This window comes from Periplaneta americana, chromosome 5 (genome assembly GCF_040183065.1).
Source record: "Periplaneta americana isolate PAMFEO1 chromosome 5, P.americana_PAMFEO1_priV1, whole genome shotgun sequence".
NCBI classification, from domain to species: domain Eukaryota; kingdom Metazoa; phylum Arthropoda; class Insecta; order Blattodea; family Blattidae; genus Periplaneta; species Periplaneta americana.
The window spans coordinates 33,803,547-33,827,683 of record NC_091121.1 but is presented as its reverse complement, the minus strand read 5'-3'; positions in this window follow the sequence as shown (position 1 = coordinate 33,827,683).

The window sequence follows — 24,137 nt, the reverse complement described above, 5'->3', positions numbered from 1 at the left end:
AAGATACGACACGCGGTAGAACATCTACACCGTAGTCGTGATACAACCACTGAAGATGGGGGAGCATAGCCCCCGAAACATGTTTGGTTTCTAACCAGTTTTATTATTTTATTTATTTGATCAATAAATAGTGTTCAGACAACTGTAATAATTATCTCCATTATTTTTAATCTTCACTTATGAACACTGTTGTATTTTGACCTTTTAAGTATTTAATAACATGAATACTTATGAATAATTTCAAGTTAGAAATATGGTCGAGCATAAAAAGTCGTATGAAACTTGCCTATAATGATAATTAAGACGCTCGTATGAAAATTATGAAACTCGCTTGCACTCGTTTCATAAACAAACATACTCGCGTCTTAATTACTACCATTATAGGGTCGTTGCATAATGTACTATTATCCGAATCATTGCAGCTGATGTATTACATTCATGAACAATTCCAAACCATGTGGCCCTGGTTCGAATCCCAAACGGGGCAAGTTGCCAATACGAGCAAATGATGGGTAACTTTTGGTGCTGGATCCCGGACTCATTTCACAGGCATTATCACCTTCTTTTTATTCAGAGCTAAATAAACTGAGATGTTGATATTGAATCGTAAAATAACCCAAGGAAAAAAAAAACAATTCCAAAATGTGATGTTAAAGCCGATGCAACACCAGGTCGATTAAACAAGATTAGATTCTTAATTAATCGACCTGGTATGGATCGTATGCGGAGAATAAGAAAAAGACGGAAAATACGGAAGATTTGAGAATACTGAGTGTGCAGTAAAATACCGATCTTGAGCAGAAAACTATGAATGAATGAATGAATGAATACTTAAATCGTTTTATATCAACCGGCCTTTACATCTATGTTTTCTTCATAATGCAACTAAAACGTTTAAGAATGGAAAGTACTCTAATGAATTTTTATTATTATTATTATTATTATTATTATTATTATTATTATTATTATTATACTTATGCTCTTCCAATTCACTGCGAGCTACATCAAAGTGATGCACTGTCACCTTTACTTTTTAACTTTGCTCTGGAATATGCCATTAGGAAAGTTCAGGAAAAGAGAGGGGTTTACTGATTGTTCTGTATGGTTGTGAAACTTCGACTCTAACTTTGACAGAGGAACAGAGATTAAGAGCGTTCGAGAATAACGTCTCGAAAATATTTGGGCCTAAGAGGGATGAAGTTACAGAAGAATGGAGAAGGTTACACCTATGCAGAACTGCACGCATTGTATTCTTTACCTGACATAATTAGGAACATTAATATATATTATTATATATTATTACAATGTACCGAAGTACATATGATATTTCCATGCAGATATTCTGCGTCGTCATACGATGAAAGAGTAATGGAACGGAGAAAAATTCTCTCCGGCGCCGGGATTTGAACCCGGGTTTTCAGCTCTACGTGCTGACGCTTTATCCACTAAGCTGAAAACCCGGGTTCAAATCCCGGCGCCAGAGAGAATTTTTCTCCGTTCCATTACTCTTTCATCGTATGATGACGCAGAATATCTACATGGAAATATCATATGTACTTCGGTACATTGTAATAATATATATGATATGCGTAAATCACTTCGTGATTTAAGACGGCGCTTATTCCGTCGGATCCCGACCAACTAGTCACTCATTACGAGTGCACCTCAGCACATGTGTGGACTTCGGTCCTAGGTTCATAGATATCTATGACGTAGTGCAGAGGGCGGCCACTAGTGAGAACCCAAGAGTTGGAACTTAAAACTGAGACGATTCTTCCGACGCCGGGGTGGAATCCGGTGTGGCTTAGTGGATAAAGCGTCAGCACGTAGAGCTGAAAACCCGGGTTCAAATCCCGGCGCCGGAGAGAATTTTTCTCCGTTCCATTACTCTTTTATCGTAGGAAGATTAAATTCAGACGTTTGAGATGGGCAGGGCATGTAGCACGTATGGGCGAATCCAGACATGCGTATAGAGTGTTAGTTTGAAGATCTGAGAGAAAAAAGACGTTTGGAGAGGATAATATTGAAATGGATATGAGGGAGTTTGGAAATGACGCTAGGGACTGGATTAATCTTACTCAGGATAGGGAACGATGGCGGGCTTATGTGAGGGCGGCAATGAACCTCCGGGTTCTCTAAAAGCCATTTGTAACTAAGTAAGCATACTATTGAATCTTTCTTAGCCAACGCACTTGTTAAGAGTTCTCAGCTAGCATCAATGTTCAGAAGTAATGGGATTTCCACATGTGGGCGATGTAGCTCAAGATCACAACAGAATGACATAAACGAAACTGACAATACACCTAGTCTTTGTGGAACAGACATATAGTTCCATTCCCTTGTAGGGAATTGAACTCGGGTCCACTAGATTCCGAGTCAAGTGCATAAAAGTTTCTACCAGAGTAGAGGACATCGTGTTTTTCACACTACTTTTACACTTTCGACAATTTTACATCTAAGTATTTGTCGTGAACTTGAGAACGTTTAGAAACAGTTGTACAACCGAAATGGTATTTAGTTTAATTACAATGCTTGTCAGTTGCCAACTATATCAATGTTTCAACCCAACAGTCAATAAGCTGTCACATTCAGCTCTTACCTATATTCTTCCCGGCAAATTATCCTAATTTCACAAAAAATCAACGTGCAAGTACGAAAATGAACTTACTGTTAAAAGATCTCATATTAATTGCAATACCTGTGATTATAGTAGTCGCATATGGACTATACTGACAGTGGTAGCGGTATTGATATCCGACATATAAGAGTGTTATTTAATGACGTTGTACCAACTACGAGGTCACTTAGTATAATGTGATAGTATTTGGGGAGAATGTCCAGAAATATACATAGGATTAACTGACATTACATGAATTTTATTCAATGAATACACCTGGAATAAGGGTATATGTTGCATGACTTCCCTATGTACTTATACCCTTATTCCGGGGGGGTATTTAATTATCTCAAGTTAGATTTCTCTCAGAAACTACAGCGTGTTCATAATGCGTGCGTCTTCTTTCTTGTGATGTTAGATACTATAATCATACCTCAACTTCTTTCGGGAAACTATCATGGCTCAGATTATATGAGAGAAAGAATTTGCACTCGTTTTCTCCCTTATATCGAATTATACAAACTTCATTCCCCTCTTATTCGTCGTTTCCATACTCTTTCCAGTTACCGTAACATCAATACTCGATCACAACGCGATAACAAGCTAGAAATTCCACTCCACACATCGTCTCTCTTCCTTCACGTTGCTACTTCTCGACACTGGAGCTCTCCGCCGCCTGAAGTCAAGAGATGCTGAACGTTGAAATCGGTTAGAAAATTATTCCTTGACGAGTTGCCAAACTAACTTCTTATCGAAAAGTATTGGGAATAAATTTGAATAAGGGACAAAATAAAATTTCCTTCCCAGGCAGAATTCGAACCACGAAAGTCTTAGTTACCAGTCTATCGTGCTCTGGAGCGAACAAGGCTCTAAAATAAGCTACAAGGTCGGTCCGGTTCTTTTTTTCCACTACTGTACTACGGCCTTGAGGTTCACTCAGCCTCCTATAAAATTGAGTACCGGGTCTTTCTCGGGGGTAAAAGGCGGTCAGAGCGTGGTGCCGACCACACCACCTCATTCTAGTGCCGAGGTCATGGAAAGCATGGGGCTCTACCTCCATGCCCCCCAAATGCCTTCATGGCATGTTACGGGGATACGTTTACCTTTTACCTTTACTGTACTTTTCCACCTATCTCATCCTGTATATGTCTCATTTCTATTGACTTATCGCAAACGAAATTTGGTTGTTGCAGAATTTCGTTGGCGTTTTTTCGCTGACAAAAGGTTTTATTTGAGACAGAAGACAGAAACTAATCAGTAATATATTCTCCTACATCAGCCATGACTCTCCGTTAATGCTGGGGTAGTTTCTAGATTCCGCGTCTGAAGAAATCTGCTGGTTTGTAGTTAAATAAGTCAAGCCAAGTTTGTAAAGCATCTTCAATATCAAAAGAGTTCCCTTGAAGATTGTTGGATAAAAGAAAAAATGGAAAAGGTGGGAATCTGAGGGCGCAAGATCGGAAGAATGTGTGGGATGCGAAATCACCTCCCAACCAAGCTAACATATTAGTTTTCTAGAATTTAATTCTAGATGTGCGTAGGGTATACATTCAAATTATCTTTAATAATATAATTCTTAATAATATGTAAATATTTAAATTCGCTACTCGTTATCATAATTAGTTCAAAAGGAAGTCAACAAATATCACTTATAAACTCTATGAATTTAGGGCTGTTTATTAACTTAAAAATGGCTGGATTATTTATACTTAAAGTTCAATGAAAACATGAGCAAAATTTTGTGACTATATTATTATAATTATAACCAGGGAAAGGATTTATATGTAAATACATATTTACTTATAAAGCTAATATAATTTATATTTTGCATTATCTTTATGTTTCACAATGTGTAGGGTTGAAAAATCCTACTTTTATTTTCCATATTTTTCCATATTTTAGAGTTTAGTACATATTTTCGTTAATTTCCATATATTTTCCATATTTCATATAAAACAGTCCATATTATATTAGGTTTAACAATAAAACAAAACAAAATTCCATTAACTTTTAAAAATACATTTCAACAATAGAGATTTAAACACATGTTCAGTAATCCCTTTAACATCAGAGTTATTTGAAAATTAGCAGTCCTATCAACAATGGGAAAGTAAGTTACAAAACTGTATTAATTTAATTTAAAATTTTTAACAGACTTCAGTTGTGCAGCTCAACAGTTAAATGCCAGTCAGAGTACACATAGGTTCAGTTTTGTAAATCATACTATAAAGACGGTAAATATGCCAAAAGTACGTCATTCAGTCAATTTAAAATCAAAACTAACAAGTTACATTTCAGAATTTAAAGAAGATGGTTTATCAACTGACAATAAAATATTATTTTGTAATTTGTGTCAGTGTGCAGTATCATCTACACAAAAGTTCCTGGTGCAACAACACATTACAACTAGTAAACATCAGGCCAACAAACAACTAAATTCCAAGCAGAGACAATTGTTTTTAACACAACCAACAACATCGAATGTAAGATCTGAGTTTAACATCGACCTGTGCCATTCTCTCATCTCTGCTGATATTCCTCTCTACAAACTAAAGAATAAGGTCTTCAGGGAATTCCTTGAAAAATATACTCAACATACAATCCCGGATGAGTCAACACTTAGGAAGACGTATGCTCCATCCATCTACGATGAGACAATACAGAAGATAAGAGATGAAATTGAAGATAGTTCAATTTGGGTTTCCATTGATGAGACTCCCGACAAAGAAGGTAGACTTGTTGGTAATGTAGTTATCGGTTTGTTAAGTGAACAATATTCTGAACGAATTCTTTTACATTGTGATGTTCTAGAAAAGTGCAATAACAAAACTATAGTTAAACTGTTCAACGAAGCTATGGGTATCCTGTGGCCAAAGGGTATTATGTACGATAATGTGTTATTCTTTATTAGCGATGCTGCCCCTTATATGGTCAAAGCTGGACAAGCATTATCTGTTGTATATCCTAAATTGACTCATTTTACTTGTGTGGCGCATGCATTTCATCGTGTGGCAGAAGTGGTCAGAGACAATTTCCCTAAAGTAGATTTGTTGATTTCATCAGTGAAAAAAGTATTTCTCAAAGCTCCCAGTAGAGTTAACGTGTTGAAAGAAATGTACCCTGAAATTCCATTGCCACCAAAGCCAATTTTAACTAGATGGGGTACATGGCTAGAAGCAGTTGAATATTATGCCGAACATATAGACTCTATTAACAATGTTCTCCTTGCATTGGACTCTGAAGATGCAGTCTCAATTGATACTGCGAAAACAGTTACCTGTGACATAAGTGTGAAGAATGACTTAGCTCACATTCAGCATACATTTTCATGCATCATAAAAACGCTCAAAAGTCTCCAAAATAGGCACCTTTCACTATCTGAAAGTTTTGAAATTATAAATAGTACTGTGGAACAACTGAATCGTGGTAGAGGTAAAGTTGCAGATCCAGTAAGAGCTAAGGTGGACACTGTACTTTCAAAAAACCCTGGATATGAAGAACTACAAAAGGTTGTTGCTGTGATGAGTGGTGAATCAACAGTGAAGATTAACTTGGACTTATCCCCAGCAGACATTGTGAAATTGAATTATGTACCAGTTACTTCTTGTGACGTCGAACGCTCTTTTAGTCAGTATAAATCTATCCTCAGAGACAATAGAAGAAGATTCACTTTTCAGCACTTGAAAGAAATGTTTGTAACCTATTGTTATGGTAACAGACAATAAAAATTGTGTTTTGTTGAAACTACATTGGAAGATAAGGTACGTCCATTATATTTTTTGTTTAGTTTGATTAAAATGTACCAATATTTAACGTACATAGTCATTTTTTTATAATTTTAAGTCCATATTTAATTCCATATTTTGGTAAAAATCCATATTTAATTCCATATTTTGGTAAAAATAACTACATATATATTTACATATTTCATATATTTTTAGTCCATATAAATCCGTTCCCTGATTATAACTAAACACCCGTTTCGATGTTTAGACTCCTGAGTAGTTAATATTAATTTACGTCGTATAGTTGCTGGTCACTCATAAAATCCCAAACTTCGAGGAACAGAGTTTCTTCTCTCAGAGTTCCAGTTTTCAGGCGCTGAAATTTCTCATATGATGTTTTTTATTTGTTGCACCAGGAGTACGACGTAGACGTAAGAGTTGGATTTGTTGGCAGATATGTTAAACTTCGTTCTCACATATCAGAATCTGTGAGGGTCCTTGAGGTCTAAATACCATTACACATGCCTTGTAACAAATACATCGATAAAAAATAAATAAATTTCTCAATTTCATTTTTAACTTAATTGTTTTTGTTCCATAAATCTTACATCATTATTGTAGTTTTGAGATGTGGAACAAGTAAAACGTTATACAAAAATATACCGTATACATGGTTAGCAGATCAATTCAATTTACAATAAATATTATGTGAAAATGCGTGCCTCTTATTGAGGCAATACTTTTACTTCAGATATTCGGAAAATTAATTGGACTTATTTTAACGAGAATTGGTGGAATTACAAAAGCTATAATTTACTGCATCTTTAAATATAATATATTAAAAGGTTATGTAACTATGGGGATCTGTGTAATGTAAAGAGAAGACCAGCAGTATTACGAATTTAGGACCCTTAACTCTATAACGTTTTGTTTGGACTAGACAATAGTCCTACACATGCTAGTGTTGGTAGAGGATTAACTTATGGTAAAGTAGTGCAAAGCAGATGAGACCCTATAGAAATGAATACTCGTGTAAGTCACAGGAATAAACCCCCTTTTCCCACCGCTGCCACCGAAACTAGCCAGCTAGCCACTTTACATACCCCAGCTATATGTAGTAGGATCTCATAAGGGACTAGGGGCACAGCTTCAGATTATCTCGCAGGAGCTAAGCACGGTCTCTTAAAATCCAATATATTATTTTTAATACCCCCAATGCATTCATATTCCACTCAAAGTAGAAAATTCCCTTGTAATGTAGCTAAAGTGGAGGTTTTTGTAATAATAACGTACGACCTTGCTTCTTATCATAATGCACAAAATGTAAGGAAGTAGAGCGATATGAGGGTAAAATAAACAAGAATAAATGTACTGATATTTAGGGCCTGATTCCCGTAACAAGAGACGTATCTTGCCGTTATTATTTCGCAAGGTGCAAGTGTTTTGCTACCGAAATAGCTGCAATGAAGGTGAATATGAATTATTCGTATTTCGTACTGTTACCTAATCACTATCACTACTTACTATCATAACTATCAGTACTTAACATAATAATAACAATTATTTATTTATTTATTTTATTTATTTAGAATATTAACTTGCAAAAAAAAACAGCACAAGGCCAATTACAGTTTAGCACGATACAAAACAGAACAAAACAACAAATGATGATGAGAATGAATGATAGAAAATGGCAATGAGATGAAATACAAACAATGTAATAGTCTACATCAATCATTGATCAAAAGCAAAAGAGTAAAATAGCATAAATAATTATAAAATTAGTACAATGAGATAATGGAATAGACTACATTAATCAATTGACCAAATGCAACAAATAAATGGACAAATAATTATTAAAATTAGATCAGTGAGATAATTAAAAAAATGAAGCCTGGAATAATATGAGTAATATTGTAAAGATATGCAATTGATAATAATAATAATAATAATAATAATAATAATAATAATAATAATAATATATCTCAAATGTTTTTATTCTTACTATTTGTTTCTACCTCATTCAGTTTTTCCTTCAAGTAGACTAATCTCTCTTTTTATTCCTAAGTGTACGATGTGCTTCCCGTCTTTCATTGAAAGAATTATCTCTATTCGCCTCAACTGGATCCTGTAAGAATATCAATTTTGCCTGTTTCTTTGCTTCTGCTACCATGAAACAATCATGAAACTGCTTTTTCTTAGTTTCATAATAACTTATGCTCTGCTTAGCTGCAATTTTATGTTACAATTATTAGCAAAATAAATAAATAAATAAATGAAGGAATGAATGAATGAATAAATAAATAAATAAATAAATAAACAAACAAACAAACAAACAAACAAACAAACAAACAAACAAACAAACAAACAAACAAACAAATAAATAAGTAAATAAATAAATAAGTAAATAAATAAATAAATCAGTGAGTAAGTAAGTAAATAAATGAATAAGTGAATAAAAAATAAATAAGTAAATAAATAAATAAAAATTGAGTAGGATGTCATTACCACAAATATGTATTTTTATAATCTCAATTATTTTGATTAAAATACGAGATGAATGATAATTTATATAATTGTGCTAGCACCAATACAGCGGAAACAAGGCTTAACTAGTTTAATCGTTGTATAATAGTAAACATTACATTCAAGAAGGCGCACAAATGACCTTTCTTCTCTGTGTATCTCGTTTGGTGCATTTCTCTAAATGCGACTTTCGCATGTTCCTGACTTCTTATAAGGCTAGTTGTACGCAACTCCCGGCAAATTGCTCTCACACCCTCAGAGTTTCGAGCTTGTTTTAAACCCTATTACTTGCTTTTGTACAATGTTAGATCCTTTTTTGATTTTCTTTTAATTTCCCAAACAACGACTTCAAATGACAATGAAATTATTTCTATAATCTTCTCTCACATAAGGAAGGAGAGAGGAGGAAAAAACTAAATACAAGTCCTTATCTGATTCGAAACTTGGAGTTCGCCAGAAACGTTGAAGTGAGACAGAGTTGAAAGTGCTTGTACTATAATTTAACTTTTACCCTCCGGTACAGACAATTTAGACGAGATGGCATTTATCTTGAAATAGACAAGATAATTAAACTAAAATGCGATATTCCAATTGAGAATAGTAAGTTAATTTCCACAGCAGCCAAACCATTTTCCTTATATTTTCTATACACTAAAGTTATTTCAATTTAAACCAAACTCTTCTCTTTTGTTCCTTTAACCTTCACATTCAGTTAGTACTACATTGCATCGAATGTCAGACATATAATAATAATAATAATAATAATAATAATAATAATAATAATAATAATAATAATTGTTGTTAGTATTATTATTGTTATTATTATATTTATTGTTATTATTATTATTATTATTATTATTATTATTATTATTATTGGGCGGACGGGTAGCTCAGTTGGTAGAGCAGCTGGCTACGGACTGGAAGGTCCGGGGTTCGATCCCATGTGGTGACAGGATTTTTTCTCGTTGCCAAACTTCCAGAACGGCCCCGAGGTTCACTCAGCCTTCTATAAAATTGAGTACCGGGTCTTTCCCGGGGATAAAAGGCGGTTAGAGCGTGGTGCCGACCACACCACCTCATTCTAATGCCGAGGTCATGGAAAGCATGGGGCTCTACCTCCATGTTCCCCAATTGCCTTCATGGCATGTTACGGGGATAACTTTACCTTTGTACCTTTATTATTATTATTATTATTATTATTATTATTATTATTATTATTTCTAATCCTGCCAAATCCTAATTAATCACTTGGTGCCACATTAATAGCAATTGTAATTTTTCACGCCCTTTTCTTTGTTTCCCTTCTTTAAAATTTAATATCTATGTTTACATAACATGTATAATATATTTTTTTTGATCATATACTGAGTCCGTAAGGGCTACCCTCAATGGGGGGCAGTTTACTATTATTATTATTATTATTATTATTATTATTATTATTATTATTATTATTATTATTATTATTATACATAATCGATATATTCATACATGAATGATATTCAGTATACACTTCTTGCAAAATATAAAATCATCTAAATTCGGGACAGTTCTGAAATTGTTAAAATTTCATAATAGGCCTACTGTACTTATATTTACTTAAACATTTCATATCATGCAATCCGAAATGGGCTTTACTTATATAAAAAGCCATCAATACAAAATTGAAACATGTGTACATAACTTACAAGGAAACTCTTAAGAGGAATATAGGCTAACTAAAATTTGAGGAATTTTAACAAAAAAATATGATTTTTTGTTGTTTGAATTTAAACAGACTAAATGCTTCCTCTATCGCAAAATGTCATCACTGTACCTCCTCCGAGTTTTTTAAAGTCACCAAAGGACTTTTTTAAAATTATGTTTAATGATCCCTTGTACCACTCTGTTGCTGTTTTCTCAGTTACTTTTTTTTCTCAACAGTTTTCTGTCCATGAAATGCTTCTTGCGATGCAATTCTTACTCGAATCGACTGATAATTTCAGAGAATGTCGTAATAAGTATAAATATTCCAATTTCATCTGGGATTTTTTAATATCAAATGAGATTCAGTATAATATTAATAGGTTATATTATAATAATAATGAATTATTTAAAAAACGATAAAATTTATAGTTATAATATTTTAGATAGACCTTATAAAATGTTAAACCCCATACCAACTTTTATATTAATTTATTCGTACATATATAGTTTTCTGCCAAAGTCAGGTCTTTCACTGAAAATCCAGCATTCTCCAGTCTTTCATATTTTCTGCCTTCTTCATCTTCGCATATGATCCATCCGTCACTCAACTTGAATAGTTCATAGTAATAGCATTCGAACTCCAAAATTGAATTTGGTATTCCCAAGAAACTAGTTCGATTAATTAAAATGTGTCTTAGTGAAACTTACAGCAGAGTCCGTATAGGCCAGTTTCTATCTGATGCTTTTCCAATTCACTGCGGGCTAAAGTAGGGAGATGCACTATCACCTTTACTTTTTAACTTCGCTCTAGAATATGCCATTTGGAAAGTTCAGGATAATAGAGAGGGTTTGGAGTTGAATGGGTTACATCAGCTTCTTGTCTATGCTGATGACGTGAATATGCTAGGAGAAAATCCACAAACGATTAGGGAAAACGCGGAAGTTCTAGTTGAAGCAAGTACAGCGATAGGGTTGGAAGTAAATCCCGAAAAGACTAAGTATATGATTATGTCTCGTGACCAGAATATTGTACGAAATGGAACTATAAAAATTGGAGATTTATCTTTCGAAGAGGTGGAAAAATTCAAATATCTTGGAGCAACAATAACAAATATAAATGACACTCGGGAGGAAATTAAACGCAGAATAAATATGGGAAATGCCTGTTATTATTCGGTTGAGAAGCTTTTGTCATCTAGTCTTCTCTCAAAATATCTGAAAGTTAGAATTTATAAAACAGTTATATTACCGGTTGTTCTGTATGGTTGTGAAACTTGGACTCTCACTTTGAGAGAGGAACAGAGATTAAGGGTTTTTGGGAATAAGGTTCTTAGGAAAATATTTGGAGCTAAGAGGAATGAAGTTACAGGAGAATGGAGAAAGTTACACAACGCAGAACTGCACGCATTGTATTCTTCACCTGACATAATTAGAAACATAAAATCCAGACGTTTGAGATGGGCAGGACATATAGCACGTATGGGCGAGTCCAGAAATGCATCTAGAGTGTTAGTTGGGAGGCCGAGACGTAGGTGGGAAGATAATATTAAAATGGATTTGAGGGAGGTGGGATATGATGGTAGATACTGGATTAATCTTGCTCAGGATAGGGACCAATGGCGGGCTTATGTGAGGGCGGCAATGAACCTCCGGGTTCCTTAAAAGCCAGTAAGTAAGTAAGTAAGTAAGTAAGTTAGTAAGTAAGTAATTATTATTAATGTAAACAAATAGTTCAGTTAACAGGACATTTCTTGAGAAAGCCGATGAGGAGAGAATAATATTACAAGGGATGAAGGAAATTTAATACACAAAACATCCCAAACTTATTATGCTTTCTCTGATTCATGCTATTACAATATTACTACACGCCAATATCGTCGTGATTAATACTGTTTTAATGGTACCGGTAACAAAGAAAGCATCCATTCGAAACCTTTAAGATGTGAATTACAAATAGAATTGACCTTAGTGCAACAGGTTCATATACTGTAAGGATCGATATGTATAGTTCTGTAGTCTAGAGACTATGTAAATAGGTGTAATGTCAAGTGGTAAATATAGAAAGATTTCATAGTTCCATGCTATAAATTATTTGTGTACTTTCATTAAATTGGATATAATTTTTTAACAGAATCAATTCATTTAAATATTAAAAAGACGAAAATAATTCTTCTGTCTTTAGATTAAAATATAATATTTATAATTTCTAAATGTCTAAAATAATAGTACTTTTCATCTGTGATATATTTGAGGAATACTTGTGCTTGGATCACTCTTGCAGCGACTTAATTAATTACGTGTGACATATTTAAGCATATATTTTCATACGTGGCCGCTTGCACTTCGTGATTGTCGCAGATGTTGCTTGGTTTACTTGGCTGTCGCCTGTTCTTGACAACATAGTATTCCAGTCATGCGCACATGCCTGGAGCATTCAAGGAACACTTACAGACTGTCTTATACAGTTCCTTAATTATTAATGTAAATTTCCACACAGAAGGCACAGATGCACAGTATTATTATTATTATTATTATTATTATTATTATTATTATTATTATTATTATTATTATTATTATGGCATCATTATGTTATTTTCCATTTACAGTAATAATTAAAATAAAATAATAATATAATAAAACTTAGAGAGAGAGAGAGAGATAACTCGTCTGGCCTTAATTAAGGATGGCCACGAGGATCCGGAAATTAATAGAAAATAAAATATAATTAATTAAATACGAATATTGTTATAAAAATAAAATGTAATAGTTAAGCATTATAAAATAAAATCTTAGAAGTTGACTATAAAATTATAAATAAAAGATTTTATTTAAAATTAGCATATCCTTGATTAAGGCCTTCTGAGTGGTATAAATGAAATTGTATAATCTGCAGGGGATCTTTAAGAATTTGCGAGATGATTTTTTGAATTATAAAGGATGATATTGATAATTGTTTTAAAAAAATTATATGTGAATTTTGGTAAAGAACTCCGAGCACCAAAAAATATACCTGTCATTGACCAATTGAAGAAAGGGATGTTATACTTGGCATTAAGGTAGGGAATACATAATACAATTAACAAATTTCATGAAGATAACAAAGATGTGGGACGAGATACCCTCTTTCCCCTACTTTATGAATAACATTAATTTTAAATGGGGAGAAAACAGCATAAAAGGTATCGACATTTGGGCTTGTCCATCGTCAGTTGTGAGATATTTTTCGTAATGGTGGACAAAACAATTGTTCAAATGAAGCGTTATTTCATTATCATCATATTATTATTATTATTATTATTATTATTATTATTATTATTATTATTATTATTATTATTATTCGGTTGAGAAGCTTTTATCATCTAGTCTGCCGTCAAAAAATCTGAAAGTTAGAATTTATAAAACAGTTATATATTACCGGTTGTTCTTTATGGTTGTGAAACTTGGACTCTCAATTTGAGAGAGGAACATAGGTTAAGGGTGTTTGAGAATAAGGTGCTTAGGAAAATATTTGGGGCTAAGAGGGATGAATTTACAGGAGAATGGAGAAAGTTACACAACACAGAACTGCACGCATTGTATTCTTCACCTCACATAATTAGGAACATTAAACCCAGACGTTTGAGATGGGCAGGGCATGTAGCAGGTATGGGCGAATCCAGAAATGCATATAGAGTGTTAGTTGGGAGGCCGGAGGGAAAAAGACCTTTAGGGAGGCCGAGACGTAGATGGGAAGATAATATTAAAATGGATTTGAGGGAGGTTGGATATGATGATAGAGAATGGATTAATCTTGCTCAGGATAGGGACCAATGGCGGGCTTATGTTAGGGCGGCAATGAACCTCCGGGTTCCTTAAAAGCCAGTAAGTAAGTATTATTATTATCATTATTATTATTATTATTATTATTATTATTATTATTATTATTATTATTATTATTATTTACACTGTAGTAGTCATTATGCTGTATTGAACATTAAGTTTATATTCTGTTATACTGCATAAAACGCTTTAAATATGAGTCTGTATACATATCGGTGCTCTTCAGTAAGAGTGACCACGAGGATCCAGAAAACAAATACATATATAAAAGTTTACGATGAAACAGTGAAATACATACAATACATTTCAAAAGGAAATTAAAATAAAGATGAAAACAAATTACTTGAAATAAAACGAAATTGCAAAATTTGAATTGAATACTTCAGAATTTGTCTAAGTATATTTTCTCAACATTGTAAAATGTGAACCCGTTTGATTTTAAATGCTTATAGGTGTGTTTGGAGATGATACCACGAACTCCAAAAAAAAAGTCCGTGTACTGACCAATTAGCCATGATGTTATCCTACTTGCTAAAATAAGTAATGCAAGGTTCATAGATCAGTTTCTTTTCAACATCAGTAAGTTTTTGGCTGTTGTGCATCTCTTTCAAATCTGATAGTCGGGCCTAGTATTGTTCCTATGTTGTTTTCTCTATCAATGACAGGAACATCTGCTCGTCTTTTTGAATTTGAAATCCGTAATATACTGTATATCGGATTTATATAAAAAAAACATCTGCCCTTCAATAAGGGGACCACAAGGATCCCGAAAACAAACACATATATAAAAGTTTACAATGAAACAATATATAATAAATTTCAAAAGAAAATTAGAGTGAAGGTGAAATCATAACTTATTACTTGAAATAGAGATGAAATTGCAAAATTTGAATTGAGTACTTTAGAATTTCTGTAAGGATTTTCTCAACATTGTAAATTGTGAATCCCTTTGATTTTAAAAGGTTATAGGCTAGGTGTATTTGGAGATGGTACCACGAACTCGAAAAAGAAATCCATGTACTGATAAACGATTAGCCATAATGTTATACTGCTTGCTAAAATAAGGAATGCAAGGTTCAGAGATCAATTTCTTTTCAACATCAGTAAGTTTTGGCTGTTGTGCATCTCTTTCAAATCTGATAGTCGGGTCTAGCATTGCTCCTGTGTTGTTTTTTCTATCAATGACAACAATATCTGCTCGTCTTGTTGAATCATCTACTGAGATACATTGCATTTCTTCATAGACTTTTAATCCTTGTTGTCTTAGGATATCAGCAAGCATTGTCCTTACCCTATGAGGGCGGTTGTTCCGCAGTAACTCAGTCTTTCGTCAGAAACCCAACACATGTCGTAGTGTTTCAGTCTCGTCACAGTCTGGATGGCGTCAAAGGATTGTGTTGAATGCTCTACCTGGGACTGACCGTATTGCAGAATGTTTGTATGACATCTTCACCGCATTAATATCAGATAATGACAGACCTTTTTTTACTGAATATCCAGGAATTTGTGTTAAGACATTCCGCATAAAAACTGACTCCTTTATCATTATGCGGCGGTTGACACTGTGAAGAAAAAGATCTTTTCCTTAGGATTTCTCTCAGTTGCTCTCTTTTTTTTTAAGTTCGTAAATTCATTTTCAGATATATTAAAATTAGTTATAGCATGTTGTTTTTTTTTAGTTAAGATCTTAGAAAAAACATAACCTGTTTGTGTTTTATTGTTCTCTTAAACTGAAAGATTTTAGTGAACTAAATTAATGTGGATTTAAAAGTTATATCTTCCTATACCTGACTGAATAATGATTACTGTTTGAAAATATATGTGAATTCGAACAGAATTAGAGGCCTCCTTACCAAAAGTGTCGGTGGTGTAACGTCATTGGAGTGACTTTGCTGATTGTTTCGTATTACCGTACAAAAATTACAAATAAATTCAAAATCCTTGAAAATTCATTTTTATTTAATGAAAACATACAACCACAAATATTATTCTATAATCTTCATGTTAAATTAAGTTTTATTAGAGAACCACTTTTAGATTATGTGTAAATATTTTGGACAGTTTCTCATGGAAAAGCTCATTTCCAGAAATAAAATTCAGACTGTTTTATTTGCAGATGACTGGTTTATCATTATCAGACTCACACAAATTAGAAAAAAATAGTGTCTAGCTGAGGTTTAAAAATGTCTATTTCTAAATTCAGATCAATGGGTTTCAAAGGAAGGGACATAATTTCGATATCTGATATTGAATGATACTAGATTAGGCTCATGTTCAAGCATCAGGAACGCTCGTAATAAGACCGGAGCTCCAGTTCAGGTGTACGCCTAGTTACATCTACGTACAAGAAATAAAAATGTCAGTATATTATAAAGTATTTATAAAGAAACATAAAATCACAAAAGACTTCGTACAATATTCTGATCACGAGACATAATCTTTGTCTTTTCGGGATTTACTTGCAAACCTATAGTTTTACTTCGGAATATGTATGATAAGACTTTCTTGTGTTAAATTTTAACGTGCCTTGTTTAAATGTTTCGACCTTTTATGGGCCATCTTCAGAACTGGTCGTTGTTGGTCTTGGCGCCTCTTGTTTTGTTTCCTGTGAGGGTGTGTTCCTGTGGTGTAAAGTGGAGTCAAAGAGTGTGTGTGTTCTGAAATTGAGTTGTGTTTTGAGAATTTCATTGGGGTGTGTTTTTGTGTGTCTGTATATTTCATATTGTTCTAGTGTGTTTAGTTTCTGGCTTTTTGGTTGGATGTGCAGTATTTCCATATCTGTGTTGATGTATCTGTAGGTGTGGTTAGCATTTTTGACGTGTTCTGCATATGTGGAGGTGTTTTGTAATTTTGTTATGCCTGTGATGTGTTCTTTGTAACGTGTTTGAAATGATCTGCCTGTCTGTCCTATGTAGAAGTTGTTGCAAGTGTCACATTTGAGTTTGTATAGGCCTCTGTGGTTGTATTTGTTTCTTTGTGTGTTGAGATGTTTTTGTAGAGTGTTATTTGTTCTGTATGCGATGTTGTAATTTAATTTCTTGAATGAGGTTGCAATCTTGTGTGTGTTTTTGTTTTCATATGTTAGTGTGATGTATTTTTTGTGTTTTTGTGCTTGTGATGTATTCTTATGTTTTTTGTGATTATGTTTTGTCTTACGTTGTCTATTATGTTAGGGTTGTATCCGTTTTCTTGTGCTATGTATTTGATTATGTTTAGCTCTTCTTTGTAATCATTTTGGTTCTAAGACAAAGTCTTATCATACATATTCCGAAATGATACAGCGTTAAAAGTTATGTAATCAAGATGTACTATAGTTTTACTGCTTCAAGTAAAATTTCCGTGTTTTCCCTAATCATTTGTGGATTTTCTCCAAACATATTCACGTCATAGTACTCCATAAACGGTCAGCGCGTCTGGCCGCGAAATCAGGTGGCCCGGGTTCGAATCCCGGTCGTGGCAAGTTACCTGGGTTGAGGTTTTTTCCGGGGTTTTTCCTCAACCCAATACGAGCAAATGCTGGATGACATTCGGTGCTGGATCCCAGACTCATTTCACCGGCATTATCACCTTCATTTCCTTCAGACGCTAAATAACCTAGATGTTGATACAGAGTCGTAAAATAACCCAATAAAATAAAAAAAAATTAAAATACTAGATAAAATGATCGGAGAATTGATATGATATATGATATGATATGATATGATATGATATGATATGATATGATATGATATGATATGATATGATATGATATGATATGATATGATATGATATGATATGATATGATATGATATGATATGATATGATATATTTCGTCACAGCACTTCTTTACATGTAATGGTGTACCTCACATTTCTGTATCCGGTGCCACCATTAACATATTATTACAATAACACATTATTTGCAGTACACGTCTACATAAATACTCCCAGTTACACTATGTACATTTTTTTGTTATTTGGTCAAACTCTCCTTCAGTATTTCTCCTACATTTCATTTGCATTTCTCTATTTGTTCATTAATCGTAATATATCTAATATTCCATACTACTTTCACACCCCCTTTATCCCCTAACTACTATTCACTAAAATTTCAATTTCAATTTTTCTCTATAAATTATCATATTGAATTATTTGTCCTATTTGTTCTTTGACCTTTTCTCCTATCTTTCTCTTATATTCATTTACTGTTCCAACGTTCAAATGTTAGTACTAATTTTATGCTATCACTTGTTCACTTCTCTTAACCATTTCTCACTATTTTCTCTCATTCCTAATTGCTTTCACTTTCACTTTCTTACTATTCTGCTTACACTTAATCCATTGTCACTATTCTCACTTCCTATAAATGCTTAGCCTATATTCTACACATCTGCTTATACACTTTCTCTCTCTCTCTCTCCTATACTTCTAGATCTTTTACAGATCCATTTTACTTGCACTTTTTGATCACATCCTCACATTTCTTAATCATATCAAATATCTCTGCCATATCCTCAGCTGTCGCAGGTTTTGACCTTTCATTACTGTTCGTCTATGCCTTATTTCTGTCTCCCTCTTTCTTTCTATTTATTTCTTCTTCTATTCCTCTTTTATTTTGCACCCTTATTCTTTACACTTCTTTCTTCCCTAATCACTTCCTGACTCTTGGTTGATCGGAGAATTATCTTCATTGTATTTTAAGAACAGCTGAAATTTAATCTTCTTCAGATTATAAAATGAATTTTTAAAGCGGTCAGCTTAGGATTTTATAAAAGCAATTTAATATTTTTCAGTTGTAATTCTTGCGGATGCGATGAATAAAACTGTGGAGAACACTGCTTCCCAGTAGCTAAGTCTGCGACTCTTATCCTTGTGTCCAGGTACACGTGAAAGTATAGGGCGGTCATCTCGAGATCCTCCTTCAAAGGTCTCGTCATATGGACAGCCCACTCGTTGTGATTGTCCTGGTAATGGAAGTTTATCCTGTGTAGCAGCTGAAAGTCCATTTTCCAAGAGAACTTTTGTGGCATAGAATTTCCGATAAAGTAGAAAAAAAAAGGACGGGGGAAGAGGGAGGACTGACTGTAGGAAAGGACATGATACTGAAAGCCAATATTGAGATCCACTTCTGGGGAATGGCGAAATAAACTTGACGAAAGCAAACACCATCAGAAATAGAGGACGAGTTCGGTAGACGACACTGCGCCAAGTGAATTCGACTGTTGCGGGGTCTCTGCCCTTATGATGAGATATTCTTCTGTAAACATTTATTCCTATTCAATGTTGGTTAAGGAAAGCAGCGTCTATGTGTTGTATTAAAAATGTCATATTCAATTAAAATTTCTTGGTGATAAGCAGATTCCTGTGTTTGATTACCTAAAGCCTCTAAGCGACCCGCAACAGTGTCGGTATGTATGGAGTATAGATCGGCAGCATCCGACGCTACTACACAGTTCAAGTCTCCTATCCAGTGAACATACGAAAACAAAACAAAGCTAGGCGGTTGGAAATGAGTACTCCAATAGTAGAATTTGATAGCGAGCACATCCTTAGTACATACTTACTTATTTATTTACTTACTTACTTACTTACTTACTTACTTACTTACTTACTTACTTACTTACTTACTTACTTACTTACTTACTTACTTACTTACTGGCTTTTAAGGAACCCGGAGGTTCATTGCCGCCCTCACGTAAGCCCGCCATAGCTCCCTATCTGAGTAAGATCAATCCAGTCTCTATCATCATATCCCACCTCCCTCAAATCCATTTTAACATTATCTTCCCATCTATGTCTCGGCCTCCCCAAAGGTCTTATTCCCTCCGGCCTCCCAACTATAATCCCGTCGCTCTAATTTCCGGCAGTCAATCACGTTGCAGGTCGGCTACATTTAAACGTGTGCGTCTTGTGATTCGCTGATGAAGACGTTATTCATTTCTTAAGGCTCGATAAATACTTAATATAATCGCGCGCCATTTTGGCTCTTTTGTTGGCGTTCGCAGAAAGCACACGAAGACGTTATTTGCCGCTCAGTTGTTTGCTGAATTACAGTGCGTTTGATTTATAATCATAGGAGCTACGACATGATAATGTTTAACGGTGTGGCAAATAGATTCCTCGTATGGTAGCTCGGCAACGAAAGAACAAAAATGACGAACGATACTACCTACCTAGACTTTATAGAGCCTTCACTTCCTAAGACGTAAGCAAAGAGGAGGAGTCACGCCGGGAATAACAGCGTCGCGACTACAACACTCTATATGCATTTCTGGATTCGCCCATACCTGCTACATGCCCTGCCCATCTCAAACATCTGGATTTAATGTTCCTAATTATGTGAGGTGAAGAATACATTGCGTGCAGTTCTGTGTTGTGTAACTTTCTCCATTCTCCTGTAACTTCATCCCTCTTAGTCCCAAATATTTTCCTAAGCATCTTATTCTCAAACACCCTTAAACTATGTTCCTCTCTCAAAGTGAGAGTCCAAGTTTCACAACCGTAAAGAACAAACGGTAATATAACTGTTTTATAAATTCTAACTTTTAGATTTTTTGACAGCAGACTGGATGATAAAAGGCACATCCTTAGTAAAAAAGAAAATTTATTTTATCAGAAAAAAAGGAAAGATTTTTCATTTGAAACACTTAAAATGTTTACAGTCGTTGATTGTAATGTGTACAGTCGTAAAGTACCACTCATAATTGTTTTATTTTAAGTTTGTGTTGGCATTTATATGTTTTTCATTTCTTAATACCAAGCTTTAATTAGATCTAAAGTATCTAGATGCGTTTTACTTATTGTAAAAATCAGGAGTGGACAAATTCCAGGTGCAAGGTAGCCACTTGCGCCTAAAAATTTTATGTGGCCACTGAATTATTTATTGAGTTCAAAATATTTTTGTTCCTACTACTAACACGTAATGTTAACAAAGCGGTTCTAAGAAGACATTATGCGTGTTTTAAATTAATATCGTTACATTTGTTGCACATCTCAAGATACTGTCCTGCATAGCTTCAGTGTGTTTGCACTGCATAGATATTTAATATTGTTTAGGGGGAGACTATACTGAAAATCATTAAAATTTTCCAAAAAATATTATTGGCTAATTCACTTCTTTAGAATGTATATTTCCATACCACAAATGGATTTAGTTCCATTTTGACTACAAATATCTTTAATTGTATTATAATTAAGGATGTAAGGAGGCGTAGCATTTTAAGAGTTGTAAAAATTATTTTTCATCATCCAACAGATGTTTGCGAAGAGATTTAAAAATATTATATATGTATTTATTTATTTATTTATTTATTTTATTGCTAGTAAGTTTGAAATGAATACAAGTTAATACAATGAAAGATAAACTACCCCACTCTTGAATGAGTAAGACTCGTGTTCAGGAGGGGATTCTAATACAAACAAAAATAAAATTAAAATTGAGAGTGAATACAGATTAAAAGTGTTTAATATGTTTAAACCCAAATTATAAATCCAATACAATTTTTTTTATTTTTTTATTAATTTGAAGAGGATTCGTGGTTAAAATGATATTAAAATAAAATTTCTTTAATAATCTGGGACCTTGACTCATGCTACGATAAAAAGCTGCATTGGTTTTACATTTGGATTCAGACTAACTTAGAGAATTCATATTTTTAGTTCTATATTTATGTATATACCTTTCAAAGTTATTAAGATTTCTATGATAATATTTTAATAAAATAAAATAATACATTTGTTTAATGCTGAAAACTTTGAAATGTTTAAACAACTATTCAGTTGGGTAATCTTTCTACTTTTTTTAAACAAAATTTTAATACTTTTTCTGAAGTAAAATTAACGGATAAAAGTTGGATTTATAAGTCCCACCCCAACCTATAATACCATACATAAATATAGATTGAAATAATGCTAAATAAATTATACGTAAACAGTTAATTGACGAAATATTTCTTAGGACAACAAAGTAATATAATGTTTTATGTAATTTATTACAAATATAATGAATATGATTATTCCATTTTAAATGATATCTTTTTACAGTATATAGTTCAGAAACTTCCTCCCGCCAGAATTAAAGCAGACTTTAGTGCAAACCCTCGTACTACCACTGTTTGACTATTGCGACGTAATATTTACAGACTTGACAACTGACCTTTCGAACAAGCTGCAGCGTGTACACAATATGTGCGTCAGATTCATCAGCAATGCTCACAAATTTGACCACATTACACCCTCATTCAAATCTTTATCCAGGCTGCAACTTAGTCACCGTAGAAGACTTCTACGGTGACTAAGTTGCAGCCAGGATAAAGCGAATGAAATGTTCTACTTCTACTAGAAGTAGAACATTTCATTCGCTGTCTCTTCTGTTTCGAGTTCTCCACACTTCTATTCCAAATTATCTTCGTTCCCGGTTTAACTACTTATCCTCCAATCACAATCTAAACACCAGGTCACAGGAGAGCCAAATCCTAGCAATTCCTGCCCATAGAACATCCCACTATTCATCCTCTTTTACTGTCTCAGTCCCCCGTGAATGGAATTCTCTACCTCAGAAGATTAGGAGCTGCCAGACAATAACCACTTTCAAGAAAAGGCTGAACGATTTCTTACGGGCGCAGTCAAATTGAAGTTATAATTGTGATCGAGTTTAATAATTTAATTTAATTTAGGTATGATTATTATTATTATTATTATTATTATTATTATTATTATTATTATTATTATTATTATATATTTTATTGGTGTTGTGAAGATAAAAAGAATTGTCATTGTATTATATTAATTATGTATTATATTATATTGTATTGTAGTATTGTATTGTATTTTATTGTATTAATTATGTTATATTCATAGCAATGTAGTAATTTAATGTCATACTGGTTGAATGGAAGAGAAGGCCGAATGGCCTTAACTCTGCCAGTTAAAATAAACTATTATTATTATTATTATTATTATTATTATTATTATTATTATTATTATTAAAGTTGCGGACTAGGGCTTAGGTAGAAGCCGAACTCTTTTATCGAACTCGATAGGCCCAAGTTTATCTGTTTTTCCCCATCTGACATCCCGAAAACAGAATTCTAGTAAACTCTGAATCGAGACCATAATCCCCGTGAGCGAAATCTTCTTCATTTATTCAATTGTAGATTCCTACCGGTTCCCGGGTTAAGTAACATCGGCGGGGATTAACACTAAGCTGGCATAGAGGCTGCACGTCGTCAAACAGCGCAATGCCGTGGTTCAGAGGAAGTCAAATGGGTCACGTAGAGGGGCAGGTATAAGGAATTCCTCGCCTGTAATAGGATTACAGTTTGATCCTGTAGCGTAATATTGCTTTCCTCTTGAGGGAAGATGCAGCACAGGCGGCTCAAAGAGCCGCAGCCACTTGCAAGTTGCTCCAGATACCCTTTCTACACGCAGCGTGCGCTTTCTACAACTTCACAGCTAGCAAGCGTGGAAGGTCTCGTCTGCACCCTCTCTAAGCTGGGTCAGTCTCACGTTAATGTATGTAGTCGTCTGCCTAAAAGGAAGCCTGGATATATCACATTAATTAATATTTCTTTAGAAGAGAAAAAGAAAAACATTTATTGGTTTTAAAAAATACAAATTAATGAAGCTGCTTCAAGCTGCCATAAGACACAGTTAAGATATGATCAGTAATTATTTAAGAAAATAAATATACGTCTTTCATATGTCCTTGAAACATTTTAGAAATTAACCACGATTAAATTAAGCAACGGATAATTATAGTTCTTATACTGATAGCACGAGAACGTATCC